The sequence below is a fragment of the Phacochoerus africanus genome, chromosome 4, assembly GCF_016906955.1.
Source record: "Phacochoerus africanus isolate WHEZ1 chromosome 4, ROS_Pafr_v1, whole genome shotgun sequence".
In the NCBI taxonomy this organism is placed as follows: domain Eukaryota; kingdom Metazoa; phylum Chordata; class Mammalia; order Artiodactyla; family Suidae; genus Phacochoerus; species Phacochoerus africanus.
Window position 1 is genome coordinate 90,429,266 of NC_062547.1, and position 15,786 is coordinate 90,445,051.

The 15,786-nt window shown below is 38.6% G+C and overlaps 1 protein-coding gene across 1 annotated transcript in view; it reads left to right on the top strand.

Annotated features, from left to right (window-relative positions):
- Positions 1–9,190: 9,190 nt before the first annotated feature.
- ATG10 (autophagy related 10) overlaps positions 9,191–15,786 on the top strand; it is a 225,560-nt gene continuing 218,964 nt past the window's right edge. The window contains exon 1 of the mRNA XM_047778220.1: positions 9,191–9,391. The gene's annotated coding sequence lies outside the window, so the exon portion shown is untranslated. The remainder of the gene's footprint in view (positions 9,392–15,786) is intronic.

Below are 15,786 nucleotides of genomic sequence, written 5' to 3' on the forward strand. Positions count from 1 at the left end.
TAACATTGCTGTGGCTGTGGTGTAAGCTGGCAGCTGTAGCTCCAATTGGACTCCTAGCCTGGGAACTTCCATATGCCTCGAATGTGGCCCAAAAAACAAAAAAACAATAAACCAGAAAAAAAATAAGTACCAAAATATTTTTCCTTGGTTCTAATTCTCTGTTACCTGCCACTGGAATCTTTTCCTTCTCCTCACTGAAAACATTTAGGTCTCCACCTCTTTTGTTGTTTATTTAAAGACTTATCTACCTTGTAATCCATCAGGAATTGACTTAGACCACCACTACCTAAACGGCTTTGCCAAGTGATCAGTGTCTTCTTAATTCCCAAATCCAGTGGTTGCCTTTCATTATTTATCTTTTGTGATTTCTTTGCATTATTTTTGATAGTTAGCCACTCTCTGGAAGCTCTCTCATTGTTGTTTCTATTATACTAATCATTCCTGTCCCCATCCTAATTCTCTTAGAATCCTTGTGGGCCCTTCTACCTACTTTTAAAATGTTGATATTCTCTAATATTTCACCCTCAGATCTCTTCTTTTCTCACTGTATATACCCTCCCTTGAATAGTGCCTTCTATGACCATGGCTGTACCTATCACATGTGTATCAGTAATACCCAAATACAGGAGAGTGATTTTTTCCTATGGAAACTAGAATTTAAAGCAAGGCAAAAATAGAGTAGAGTTAAAATTACCTTTGAAAAATCTCTTCTAAAATATTGTATACATGATTTTGAATATATATATATATATATAATCAATCAAGAAATCCCACACAGCCAGTTTTCTTCTGCTATTGGAACAGAAGGTTGTTTCTTGAGTTGAGCACCAGATGAAGTTGTTGGCTTGCATTTAAGGGGCCATGTTATAAGAAAAATGTTTTTGTTTTTTTGCCAAGCACATATAGTAGACTTAATATGCTAAGTAAGTGCAGGAGATATCCAAAGTATTTCTCTTCAGCCTGACCTCTTTCACGAGCTCTGGACTTATATACCAAACTGCCTGCTGGATATCACCTTTTGGATATGCCAATCCAGATTGTTTTAGTTAGATTTCTGAAAGCTGAAGAAATGAGATAACTTACATTCAACTTAGCAAAGGCATCTGTTGAAATGAGACATTGATGTGATAAGGGTATAGCTCACATGTGGAGTTTTTTCCTATCATCTGGGTTGATGTTCTTAGTCCAGGCAGGTGTCCTTTAGCACCATGCAGCTGCCCACAACCCACTCTGCCCAGCTGGAGCCACAGATAGCTTCACATTGGTGGAGTCTCTAGGCCAAGCAGCATACATGCCAGTAACCTCTGGCTGAACAACTTTATTGAAATTCATAAATATGGAATTCATAAATATCTAGGAAGATACTGCAGTCCTTTACTGGTCCTTTCAAGTGCTATGCTTCACCCATTGGCTGTTACATCACCTTAAAGGTCATCCTCATGAAGCCATCATGACCAGTCAGCCAAACAAAATTCTAGCTTGGGATTTCCCCACTTATAGGACTGACTATGTATTATAAGTAGGGCATGTGTTGTATGTATCAAGAGCCAATTTTAGAGACAAGTCTATAAGTAGGGCTATAAGCTTCACCCTCTCTTCATCACACACACACCAAACAGTATAAATAATTAAAAGCACCATAATACAAATAAGTCAAATATTACATTAAAAATGCAGCAATAGTACTCAATTTCAGCCTGTTTCACTCCATATTTAACATTCTAACAACTCATCATTTCAGTGGGACTGGACAGCATTCACGGTGTCTGCCTTCCTGTCGTCATTCATGTTTTTAGCATGCCTTGAGTATATACAGAATGTCTCTTTCCATCCTTCTACTATCTATGCCCATATCTTTATACCATCAATCCCTTAAATTTTTTTTTTTTTTTTTTTTTGCTTTTTAGGCCCCGCACCTATGGAATATGGAGGTTCCCAGGCTAGGGGTCAAATCAGAGTCACAGCTGCTGGCCTATGCCACAGCCACAGCAACGCTGGTTCTGAGTGACGTCTGCCACCTACACTGCAGCTCATGGCAACGCCAGATCCTTAACCCACTGAGTGATACCAGGAATCAAACCCACAACCTCATGGTTCCTAGTCAGATTTCTTTCCACTGCGCCACGATGGGAACTCCAGCCCCTTAATTTGAATAAGACTAAACCATGCAAGGACATTCTCCTTGGCCAATTCTAGGTTGCAGAAGGTAGGAAATTGCACATTTGGAATGTTTCATTATTATCCTTTTGCTGGCCATCATGTTTTGGCTTTCCTCTCTTTGAACTTGACCTCTTTACCTCCATTGTTATTCCCTTTAAGAACAACAGGATACAATTTATATCCAGATAACATTCCTTTCTTTGGGTCAAACAACTACTCAGTGAAGATTATAAAAAAATTTGCTCCCATCTAAAATCACAGACATCAATTTCAATTAATTTCAATTGGAAATGGCATTCTTTATTTTTACTATAAAAAGTAACACCTTGATAATATATTATTTTTTCTTCAATCTGAAATGCCAAAAGTATGAAGAAGAGTCATCCATAATACTCTTATTTAGGGATATTGATTAATAATTTGGGGTTATAATTTACCATTTTTCTTTAGGACCATAAATGAAATCATACTTAAGACACACTGTTTTGTACCTGGTCATCTATTCATGTTAGAAAACACAGATTACATGATTAGATTATGATTGTATTATTCCACTGACTCTATGTATATCAATCTTATGAATTTGGAAATGTGTATCTTCCTGTTCTCTGCAGCTCTGAAAAGCTGGGATTATTACTAATTCCATTACACAGAAATACAGATCCTGAGGTTCAGAATGGGTAAGCAACAGCTGAAAATTTACATACCAAGTAGATAGCAGAACTAAAGCTTGCTCTATGACTTGACTCCAAATTGGTGCCCTTTCCACAGTGTCTCCCTTCTCTCTAATGAGACAATGCAGATGAAGATTCCAGGTAAGTATACCCTATTGTTATTTATTTTAAGAGGCAGCCTAAAGGGACTCATTGCCTCATGAGCCACTTCTGATTTGGTCTGAATTTAGGGCAGCTTCCTGAATTAAAACTGCACAAAGGCTTCAAGGGCTACAGACTGAACTCTCTTAAGGCAAAACATTATTATAACACAGCTGTATCAATATGCAGTTGAAAGCAGAACAGTGAACATAGCCACACATTAAAGAAAACAGGTCATCATTGAACAAGGACATTCAAGTCTTTGTAAGGTGAGGGCAGACTCTAGCTATGTACGTTGATCTTGTCTCACTACCACTGCTCCCTCATGCCTGTATTTTCTATGTTGAATAGTAAATGGAAAGTCTAACAGGGGAGGGCATCTTATTACATAGTTCTAAGGAATCTTACCTGGGGCCTAGAAGGCACAGAGAGTTTGAACCAAAATTCTGAAGAGTTGATATGACTCTATAGTTACTTCTCTAGTCTCTAAACATTGCTTTCCAAATCAGTGGATTCTGGATATAGGGTACTTTGAATATCCTGTTGAACTCTCTTTCTCCACACAATCCAAAAGGGTTACACTTTCTTTTACTACAGATAACTTGCTCTTGATGTACCTTTTCATTTATGCCTTCTTGGGTCTCACACCATATTGGCTGAGATTTTGGTTTCCCTGGGGAACTGTCCTTTTATGCCTCTGAAGATCCTATATTGCCTTACCCTTTAGAGGTCCTGGACACTTCAGTGAGACCTGAGACCAGAAGTCCACAGTAAGAATTTACTCTTACGGGATTCTTGGGTACATATTGCCAGGCCTCTATTAAAAAATAATCTTCAGAATAAGATAAAGTCATGACTTTCATATAGATATAAAAATGAGCACAGGCCAAAGAATTCATTTTACTCACATGATATGAGAGAACCAGGCAAAGTGGGACAGAACTAATTTTTCCATGAATGGAATGGGACAAACAAAATCACTATCAGATAGGAGAGAAGTTATATATCTATCAATTACCCACATTTTACAAATAACAGTAAAATAGCTTAAAGACAAAGAATAAAGTGGAATCTGATAACCCATAAGGATATGCTATAGACATGCATGGCTTTGTTTTGTTTTGGCCCTGCCTATGGCATGTGGACGTTCCGGAGCCAGGGATAGATCCAGTGCCACAGTGGTGACCAGGGATGCTGCAGCGACAATGCCAGATCCTTAGGTGCTATACCATAAAGGAACTCCTGTACAGTTTCCACCCCCACCCCTGCCAAATAAAAAAACATAGTGCCCTCCCAACCAATTTCATTGGAAACAAGTATCCTGGGTCATATCTGATCACTGCCAGAGTGATCCTTTTAGAAGGCTGAATTTCCCTGACAAAGTGAAAACACAAGTTATAATTTCCAAATGACCTCAAGTGTTTAAGAGATAAAAATGCCCAACCAAAAATATTAGATAACAAAGACAGTACATATCAAAATCCACTAAAATAGTCCAACCTTTATTCAGACAGTTCAAATTGTATTATTTCCTGATATTACTCTTCATAGTACAAACTAGACTCTTAAGAATAAGATCCTGAAAATACTGGTACACCAATAAAATCCCACTCTATACATTGTTAGTTATAATATCTTGCTACTGAGAGTGTACACTAACTTTATCCTTTGCTTTCATAAAGACTTATACAACTAACATTTACTAACCTTCAGAAAATTTCTAAAAAATTTTCTTAGGCAACACAGATAGTTATAGAATTACAGACTGTCACTCAAAAAATGACAATCCTCCATTGGTATTTCCATACAAATATTTTAATACTTGAGTGTCATGCCACAACCCTGAACTTTACATACTATAAGCATGAATGCCTACTACTAAAAAAATCATATGAAACATACATTAAGTTCCAAAAATGTTTAATTCCACATAAATATGTTAAGTTCAGCAACAAAAAATAATCTAAATTAAAATCATCAAATAAGACAATCTCTAAGCTAAAGAATGTGATCAATATAAAATGAAAATCATAGAACACAATTTGTATTTCCATAGTGATCCCAAAGTATATGTCTATTCCTAGGTATTTACCCAAGAAAACTGAAAATATATGTCCACAAAAATACTTGTACATGATTATTCATAGTAGCTTTACATCTAATAGCCCAAAGCTGAAAACAACCTAATGTCCTTCACAGATGGATGGATAAATCAACTATGGTATATCCATGTAGTGGAATACTAATTAATAATAAAACAGAACTAATTACTGATAAATGCAACATTATTATATCAAAAACATTATGCTGAGTCAAAGGATCCAGATACATATATACTGTATGACACCATTTTCTAGAATTTTCAAAAAAATCGAGAGTAAATAAGTGGTTGCCAAGGGTCTGAGGGTAGGGAAAGTGATTAACTGCAAAGGAGTATTAGGTCATTTCTTGGTATGATGGAAATCTTCTATATTTTAACTGTGGTGATGGTTGCATGGGTATATCTCTTTGTCAAAATACACTGAACTGCAGACTTAAAACAGGAGCATTTTATTATATGTAAATTATACTTAAAAAGGTTGTTTATAAAAATAAAAAAATGTATGCATTGCATGTGTACAAAGGGTAACAATATAAAGTGGCATGATGAACAGCATAAGTCACCTCCTTGTAATTGTTATAATTCTCTGAAAACGTATTCTTTGATATGGACTTTTTTTTTTTCCAGGGTTTTTTTTTTTTAAACAGGCTTTATTTCTTAGAAATTATGTTTCCAGAAAATTGAGCAGATAATATAGAGAATTTTCCTCTCTTACTAACATCTTGCATTATGGTGGAATTTTATAATTGATGAACCAATATTGACAGTTTGTTGTTAACTAAACCCAGAGTTAATATTAGGGTTCATTTTTTGTGTCATACAGTTTTATGACTTTAGACAAATCCATGCTGTCATATTGCCACCATTAGAGTGTCATATGTGAGTTTCACTACCCTAAACATGCCCTGTGTGCCACATATTCATTCTGCCCCCCTTTGCCTCCTTCCCACAAAATTCTAGCAACCACCAATTTTCTACTATCCCTACAGTTTTGCCAACTACGGTTTTTTTTTCCCTCTCTGTTTTAGGTGAGTGCTATGTGCATAGAGCTTCAAGATGACATTCTTATCTCTGCCATCCAAGCAGACTGACTCCTTTAACTCTTTTTTCTTTTTCTTTTTTTTTTTTTTAATCTTGTTTTAGTTGCACCTGAGGCATTTGGAAGTTCCCGGCCAAGGGGGCGAATCTGAGCTGCAGCTGTGGCCTACGCCATAGCCTATGGCAACATGGGATCCTTAACCCACTGAGCAAGGTCAGAGATTGAACCTGCATCCTCACAGAAACAATGTCAGGTCCCTAACCTGCTGATCCACAATTCTTTCTTTTATATAAGGTATCTTTTCCTGAGGACCTCTTGGAGGTGTCAAAGGAGATCTACCCAGGACAAGCTGCAGCAGAGATAGCTATTCTCCCTGGTATCCATTTTCCCCTCCATCCTTTTAATCAAACAACCCCACCTGGTCAAGGTTTGACTGAGCCCTTGTCTACCTAGCTAGAGACTGCATTCTGTACTTTCCTTGTGTCTTGGTGTGGCCTATAGGACATGAACGGAAAAAAATAAGTGTTCAATGACTAAAGGAAGATACTAAATATAATAGAGTTTGTATAACTCTATTTGGCTATTTGGATTCCTTTTCTCCCTTTTCCCTCCATCCTACAGTGCCTTAACAAAACAAAATAAATGAAAAGCCAGAGGCACAACTTCACATTTAAAGGGTAAGGGATGACGAGAAGCCTATGAGGATGAAAAAAGAATGGTCAGGGAGTTGGAAGAAGAATCAAGAGACAGTGGTTTTATGGAAGCTAAGGAAAGCAAAACTTGCTAGAAGTGATCAACATGTCCAAATGAAAGAGAGAAATCCAGTAAAATAAGGACTGAAAATGATTAATGACTCATAAATGATTACCCTTAGTCTTGGTTTCATATCTGTAAAATAGGTTTCTTGTGTGGTTATTATGAGATTAAACTAAACATAAGCTTCTGGTTTGTGGTAGGTGCTCAATAAATTTTATAGCTTCCTTTCTCTTTTCTTATGGTTAATTCATTGTTTTATTCAAATACTTATTACTAGTGAGGAGTCCTGTTATAGGCTGGACAGTGATGACAGATTTTATAGCGTAGAGACTGCCAGTACTATCACTGCCCATGAGTGATATGATAGAGGAAGTATATGGAAGTTACCTCATTTACTTTTAGTTTCTTTGGTTTTGGCACGTGAATTATGAAACTTAAAAACATCTTAGGTGTTCCCATTGTGGCGCAATGGGATCAGTGGCGTCTTAAGAACACTGGGTCAAAGGTTCAATCCCTGACTGGCACAGTGTGTTAACGATCTGGCATTGCCACAGGTGCAGCTTAGCTCTCAAGTGCAGCTAGGATCTGATCCCTGGCCTGGAAACTCCATTTGCCTCCGGGCAGCAAAAAAAGAAAAATAAAAAACAAAAACAATCTAAATGCAAAAAAAAGTTAACATGGTGTGGTGTCGTTGATACATGAAAAGTGTCTTTAAATAACTGACTATAATGTAAAGCAATGCATTCTATCTTTGTATTAAAGCTTTACGTTTTTAAGATAACACTCCCTGTGCTTTTCAAAAAAGTGAGTAATTTTAATTGGCAGCTTTCTGATTAATTTATACCCATAGTTGTGCAAACATATTAGGACATTCATCTTTATTAGCAGTATCTTCTTTTATTATTTATTTTTTTTTCTTTTTTACCATTTCTTGGGCCACTCCCACGGCATATGGAGGTTCCCAGGCTAGGGGTCGAATTGGAGCTGTAGCTACCGGCCTACACCAGAGCCACAGCAATGCGGGATCTGAGCCACGTCCTCAATCTACAGCACAGCTCACAGCAACACCGGATCCTTAACCCACTGAGCAAGGCCAGGGATCAAACCTGCAACCTCATGGTTCCTAGTCAGATTCATTAACCACTGAGCCACGACGGGAACGCCCAGTTAGCAGTATCCTTTTTAAAATTGAGTTTTAAACTATTTCACCTGCAGTAAAATCTATTCTTTTTATAAGATTTGGCAAATAAAGATACAGAACAGTTCCATCATCCCCCCAAATTCCCTTTAGCTCCTTGTTAGTCATTCCCTTGTCGTGGTCACCACTGATCAGTGTTCTTTCACTTTTTAAGACCTTTTCATTTCGCAATAATGATAGGCAAACAGGAAATTGCAAAAATAGTACAGAGTCCTGTGTACCCAATCACCTATCTTTCTTCAACGGTGATATCTTACACAACCGTCGTGCAAGATCAAAACTATGCTCTGTATGTTTGAAGCAGATTTTCCTTTCACTTCTTTGCCTGTGTTTACTCCTTTCTTTTCACACAAATTTAATTCCGTTGTGTTAAAAGGAGCAGATGCTTATTTTCCCTCAGATGTCTGCCGTTGCATTTTCAGTATTTCAGTTGGATTACCCTTGTTATTCCTACGCTTTTCTTGTCTTTCCTTTACCTTACCTTTCTCTCCAATTAATTCTGCTGCTAGATTTCCCTCCCCTCGCCCCGAGTTTGTGCCACAGACAGTACTACTGTCAATTTACGAATCCCTAACTTCCATCTCGGTCCTTAAGTTTTAAAAGGGGTCGTGCTTGTGCTTAATGTGTTTACAGTAGTTTTGTAGTGTGCGTTGTGAGAGCCGGCACGGTTCTCCAACCTCTTAGGAAGATTCTAGGGGCACGGAATTGTTCAGTTCCGTTGTTTTTGCCCTACCTTTCTCCACTGGTCATCCTTTTATTTTCCAGACATTTGGCTGTTCGTTGGAGGGGCGTGTGCAGAGACTCTTGAAGCCGCCAGCACCGCCCTCCCCCAGATTTCAGCTACCTGCCCGCACCTCTCTTCACGAGCCGCCTTTGTGCTGTGCCGAAGTAACAGTCGCCGCCCGGCCCTTGGGTCCGCAAAGTGCTGGGAGGGGCCTCGGGGGAGGCCGTCGCATACTTCAGGGAGGTCACGCCCCTTGGCCCCTGCCCAACGCACGCAGCTCACGACGTCAGCCGCCCGCGCGAGCTGTGTTTCAGGGTGCGCGGGATGTGCATTGCGCATGCTCTGAGTGGGTCGCCTTCGGTGATGGCGGCTAAGGGACGTGTAGGACCTGTATAGTGGTGGGCGTCCCAGCTGCTGGCTCTGCTCTTCTACCTCCGTCCTTTTCACCCCCCCAGGCCCATTACTCTTTTTTCTGGGACCGCTGACTGGGCCGTACCTCGCACAGCGTCAGGTCCTTCTCCCCGGCTCCCCTCCCCCAGCCCCGTCGCTCCGCCCCCGCTGGGCTGGGCGACCGGGGTCAGGGGCCGAGCGGAGCGGGGTGAGTATTTCCACAGGCTTTTGCTGCTCGCCTGTTCCCGGCTCTGTTTCCCTCACGGTCCTAACCCCATTCGTAGGATAGAGAGGAAAGGCGGGTACGGGTGGGCGGGAAACAGTCCAACTCTGAACAAAAGGCCGAGGAAGCGGGGCTTCGGTCAGTGAAATGAAGGCCGGGTCGCGCTGGAGTTGCGGCGTGGGGGCGAGCCGCTAGTGCTGGTGTGACAGCGCTCCTGGGCAGCTGTGGACACCTTACCCTGACTTAGGTAGTTACAGTACTGTATTTGAATCCTGTACCGGGATAGAGAGTTTTTACCTCGAAACCTTGAAAGTGTATTAAGTTGCTGGCGATTCCAATGGTCAAGTCCCACTTAATTTGAAGTTTTAGGTTTATTAAGTAGCAGGAGTTTTTAATTCCAAATAACCTATCTACTCATAGTATCAGAAATCATGAAAGAGGGGGAAAGGGGGGCAGTTAACTTATTTATGAAAACAAACTTTTGTGATGAAAAGTTTTCACCATTGTGAAAATTATAAACATCTCATCTCTGAAAATGCAAAAGGATAGCTACATTTTGTTTCAAAGTCAAAATAGAGCCTTGTCTAACAGGCTTGCCTGAATCAAGTAATTATTAGAAGACTATACTTTTGCCTGACAGTATTGAGTAGGGCCCAGGCTTTGCAGTTACATTTTTCTGTGTAATGGAGATGCAAATTATTTCTGACTGGAAGAAAAAAAAAAATACTACTGAAGGTTGTAGTGTTATTACTCTATTTCCAAGATTTTTATAATTTTTACCATTCATCTTGCTCCTTCATTATGAGTTCAGTAAATTCTTACCACAGGCTCACTTTGTATGAATCGTGTTTATAGCTTTTCAAAAACTGTACTTGACAATGACCTCCAGTCTTTAGTGGCAAGACCTCAGTTTATACTTTTCAGAATTGGAAAACACAGGCAGGCCCTTTGTAGTACTCAGTTACATTATTAGGATCCCACATAGAAACCTTCCTTCTTGCTTTTGAAGGGTCAAATGTGGACAAGAGGAGACTTTTACAAAGTGAAAACTTGGCCAAAAAAATAAATGTTGAGTACTGAGAAATGCAAATTAGAGTCTTGCTATTACAAGGTTTAAAAATTGTTGTTGGTAATTTAATTGAAACTAGTAGAAACAATTTTCCCTAGTTTTAAACTGGATTCACTGGGTATAGAATGTTAGAAGATAATGCTTTCAAGTTTCTGAGAAAGATAAGCAACGCCTTACGAAAAACAAATAGGGTAAAGTTTATAAGTAGTTTCCTTAAGCCTGGGCTCAGTTTGATTATTAATATGTTTGAAGCCTGAGTTCTCTTTGTGGCTTAGCAGAAACCAACCCGACTAGTACCCATGAGGATGCGGTTCTATCCCTGGCCTCACTCAGTGGGTTAGGATCCTGAGTTGTGGCTGTGGTGTGGACTGGGTATAAAAAAATTGGAAAGTAGGGAAATGGAGAATAAACACTACCTACAAGCATCTAGATTAGGGAGAGACTGCTGAAATTGCAGAACCAGAGGCTCCTTTGATGTACCTGGAATCCCAGGCCTTAAAATGCTTGATCTATAGGTTTACAGCACTCAGAATCCTGAATTTAGCTTTGAAGTTAGGGTTATTTCCTCTCACTGTCATGTAATAGTTTTTGGAGAAAAAGTTTTTAATCATCTCTTCTGAGTTCAAGAACCTAAAATACTTTGCTGTTGTCCACTGTTTAAATGGACTCTCTTTAGAATTTTAAGGTGATTTAGAAACTGCTCTCTCACCCCCTCCACCCCCATATTTCTGTATTCCTTAATCCACACTTTCCAGTCAGGCTCTTTACCTGTCTACTCTTCCTTCTTTCAACCTGTTCCTAGATTCACTGCCAATGCCCTCCCCACCCCCGACCCCATCTTCATCATTTTTTGTAGTATCTCTGCCTTTCAATATCTTTTATAATTCAAGGATTATCTGAAATGTTACTCCTTTCGGCACTGTCTTAGGTCAGTTTGCCACATTTAATAGCTCTTACCTTGGACAAACTACTTAACCTTTGTGTCCCAATTCCCTTATCTATAAAATGGAGAAAATCATAGTAACTCTCTCATAGGGTTGCTAAGACAATTTAACAATATGGCTTTTGATACATAGTAATAGTTCACTATATGCTGTTATTATTTAATCCATACTAATCCTTAAAAAGTGGTTGTACAGTATATCACTAATTTGAACTGTCTTTTATTCTCTAATGTTCTTTTCTTTGATTACAAACTGTTGAGGGCAAAGACCATATATATCACACTCTTCTTAAAAAGTCTGTTTAAGTTTCTCCAGGATGATACTGGCAGCTCAGTATAAAATGTTTTTTTCCTATAACTATCTAGTTTTCTGTTTTCCATTTTACTTCTGCTTATATTTTAAAATGTACACTATTTTGTTCTAAAATTATTTAAGGTAGCTTATCAACTGTATATAAGAATGTACAAATAAAGATAAATCAGAATCATGAAAATATGAAGCTTGAATAGAAAGATGAGATTGGGGTGCATTTGCTCAAATAAATGCTATGACCAGTTGGATAATTGTTAGTGGTGGGATACAGGCTAAGTTTTGAGCTTCATGATGGTCAGAGGAAAGAAGGAAACATAACCAATGACTTGCTCAGGAAAAACACAGGTTCTTTGGAAGTAAATATTTAGTGAGTGAAATGCAGGTTTTGATCACAGTTTTCAAAGTTATGCTAAGAAACCTGAGGGTTAAGTTCCCCAAACTTTTTTAAGCCCTAACCTACTTCTGAGTGTTTCTTAAAGGGTGCTTACTGTCATTTTTACAGAACTATTCTGAACATTGTAGGATGCATATTATACCTGGGTCTTGAGTACTAAATGGCGGTAGCAAACCACACCCCCCCTCTTTGTGACAACTCTGCGTGATCCTACTTATTTCCAAAGAACCCTTTCAGGAGTGGTTCCTCCTGATGCTGGGAACCTTTGGACCTTATCTACCCATAGACTTTACACAGTATATGCTTTTTTTTTTTGTAGTCTATGCTTTATCTACTGCCACTTTTCTTCTTTTTAACTTAGCATATTCTTTTCAGGCCTTGTCTTACAGGGGCTCTTCCATCTTTTTGACATGCCTTTGTCTTCACTTGGTAGGTCCTTATTCAGATTTCTAAGTTCATGTCTTCAAGAACTGAATTCAAGTCTTCCAGACTCCCTTTTTTGGGTCTTCTCAATTTTCCCAGAAAAAAATTTGATTCTTTTTCCTATGAGAACACACATAGAAAGTGCTAGGATATTGTAGGTGCTGAGTAATTGAATGAAGGTTGTGGAAGTAAGAGGGCACGTTAGCCTTTAATGAAGACTTTGCAAGAAGAAAAATTTAAAGGGAATGGCTCTTCCATTACAAAAATGTCCAACAATTTATTCCCCCCTCCCCCCAGTATAGCACTTGATAATATGTTTTAAGAACACATTGCTCTATCTTATATTCAGACTGTTTAAACAAGCACTGAGTCTTTAGCTTCTGATACAGTGTTGATCTTTTTTGTACCATCTTATTTGTTGACTGTCTTTGGCCAAGGTCATACATAAGCCTTTCCTTGTTGGTTCTGAGGTAATTAGCCTGTGTCCTGACTAGAGTTAGTTTTATAAGTTCCACTATTCAAAGGCAGCAAAAGAGTTTGAGCTGGTGGATCAGTTCAAATCATCACTAGCAGAGAAACAATTTATGTGCTTGCAGAGAAGTCTTGTTTATGTAAAATAACTGTAATCTTCTTATAAAACATCCAACTGCTAACTATGCTTGAAAGTTAAATTGAAGAAAGGTGCTATAAAGAGATAGAGATATTTAAACTAAATTCACATAAAATTTTGAATTTTTTTTTGTCCCTTGCAACTTTTATTTAATGTTTGTAGTGTGCCTAACTGTTACAGGTGTTGGGGACTGAGATATAAAATCATAATTCACAAGTCTTCAGCCATTTAGATGTTGTTTTCTCATCTTCCGGTGTTCCTTGCTGTGGAGGACATGGCTGAGGCTACCCTGATTTTTCTTACTTTGTTTGTGATCTGTTTTTTCTGCATTTTTGTTTTCCTTTTTTTTCTTTAAGTAAAGATATTCCATAGGCTACCTCTAGGCATAGGTTTTTTTCCCAGCAAATTTTCTCAGAAACATTGAACCCATTCAATTTATAGAAGTGAATCTTTTAAATCTTTCTTTTACCCAGCTCAGGAAGTTTTCCAGTTGTATGTTTGCTTATGATTTCAATTTAGAAATGCCAGTTATTTGTAGGTTGGATCTGTGTTCTCTGTCCTTCCTATCAATCAATATGAATTGTTTTCATTTTGGTCCTTTTTCCTTGTGTTTGGAGAGCATTTGTCTATACTAAAATGTCTTATTTTTTCCAGCTTTTGTACTTCTCTTTTTTGCTTTTTTTTAAATACCTTTTTTTTTTTTCTTTTTTGCTTTTTAGGGCTGCACCCGTGGCATATGGAGGTTCCCAAGCTAGGGGTCCAATCAGAGCTACAGCTGCTGGCCTATACCACAGCCACAGCAATGTGGGATCCAAGCCGTGTTTGCAACCTAAGACACAGCTCACGGCAATGAAGGATCCTTAATGCTGAGCAAGGCCAGGGATTGAACTGGCAACCTCAAGATTCCTAGTCAGATTCATTTCCGCTGCACCATGATGGGAACTCCTGTTTTTTGCTTCTTTTATAGAATTTGTCTACTCTTGTATGTTTGAATTCTCTTCCAGTTTTTTCTTCCTCACTTTCCTTTTTAATCTTAGCTGTTGTTTTCCCTCTTATCTCTTACTTTCTGAGGTGGTGTTTTTCTTTTTTCTTTTTCAATTGGTAAAGTAAAGTAGCTAATTTCTAAGTTTTTCTCCTAATTCCCAGTGTAAGACCATTATAAGAGCAAGCTTCCTCTCTTCCTCTTTATGGCAATGTTCCTCTTAGGGTGAACAAGCTTCATCTTGGCTTTGTGTAGGAATGGTGCTGCCCATTCTTGTCAGAGTAACCAAGCTACTTGCATCCCCCTCACATATAGTTGCTGGGGAATTCTTCTCAGTGTTATTGGCAAATGCAGCTCAACTTATGAATGATAGATCTGTCTGTACTCAGAAGCCTTCTTATTATTTTGTCCTGTGTCTCTGATGAGGGGAGTATATTTGTGTAATTTGAAATAGTTTATAGTTTTTTGAGTATTCTGGGGGGAAAGAGTAGTAGTGAGACAGTTTTCTTCTGAGGGCCCATTCTGTTCCCATAGCTACCTACTGCTGACTTGACATTACTGCATGCAGTTCTGCACTTGGCTTCACCTTCCACTTCCGGCTGTGAACATCATATTATTGGGAGAGAATGGTCTTGAAAGAGAATTACCAATGGTTGTTGGAAGTTAGTGGTGGAGAGGGCACCACAAGCTCTTTTTTTTTTTTTTTTTTCCCCCTGAAGGAAATACAGAATTGAGGAGAATGAAATGCCTTCTTACCCTCTTGCTAGCTGGACCTTGTGCTGTGCAAGGCCATAGCAAGCATCAGCTACCAATAAAGCTACAAAAACAAAACAAAACAAAAAAAAGCCCCTCAGTTCTAGTTTAGATACCATGTTGTATCCTATTTAAATTTTGATATGGGTTATGTATTTCAATGGGAAGGCAAGGAGGGAGTTCTGAGCCTGCTGATCAGCTGCTGTCAAGATGAAACTAACTTCCTGTCTTTTGTTGCTTCCTGTGTTATTTATTGGATTACCAGGGTCATGCCTGCTGTGCCCCACCCAGGGTGCCAAATGCCTTGAAATCCAGGCTCATTAATACCCTAATTTAAAAGATCTGCCTTTTGTCTCAGTGTTCTAGTATGATTCCTTCTCAAAAGTATCTCTGGTGCTAATTATAAATGCTTATTTTGGGGCCTTCAGAATCAGGTAATCTTTCTGGTCTGGGTCTAGGATTCCACATTTAAATTGGTAGCCTGGGAGCTTCTTTGCTCTTTAAAATTTGAGGACCCCTGCCCAAGGACCCTGATAGGTAAGTGATTAACTTATCTAAATGCATTCAAGCCAAATTCTCATAAAAATAATAAATTGAGTTCACCTCCCTAGCTAGTAATTGCTTTGTGTTTTTTTAGGAGTCTAAATCTACTTATAATGTGGAATTGCTGCAGGGAGGGACAAGTACAGAGGAAGTTACTTACTTTTATTATTTAAAAATGATCTTTAATGTCATAGTATGTTCTGTAATCACATTTTTGTAAATGATCTTAAGTTCTGGGGAGGCTTAATTACATTTCTTAAAGTATTTTATGGCTCTGATATATATGTATTAATTTATAGATTTATCTTAAGAAATGTTGTCTTTGTCAGAAAAAAGCCCCCCAAAACAGA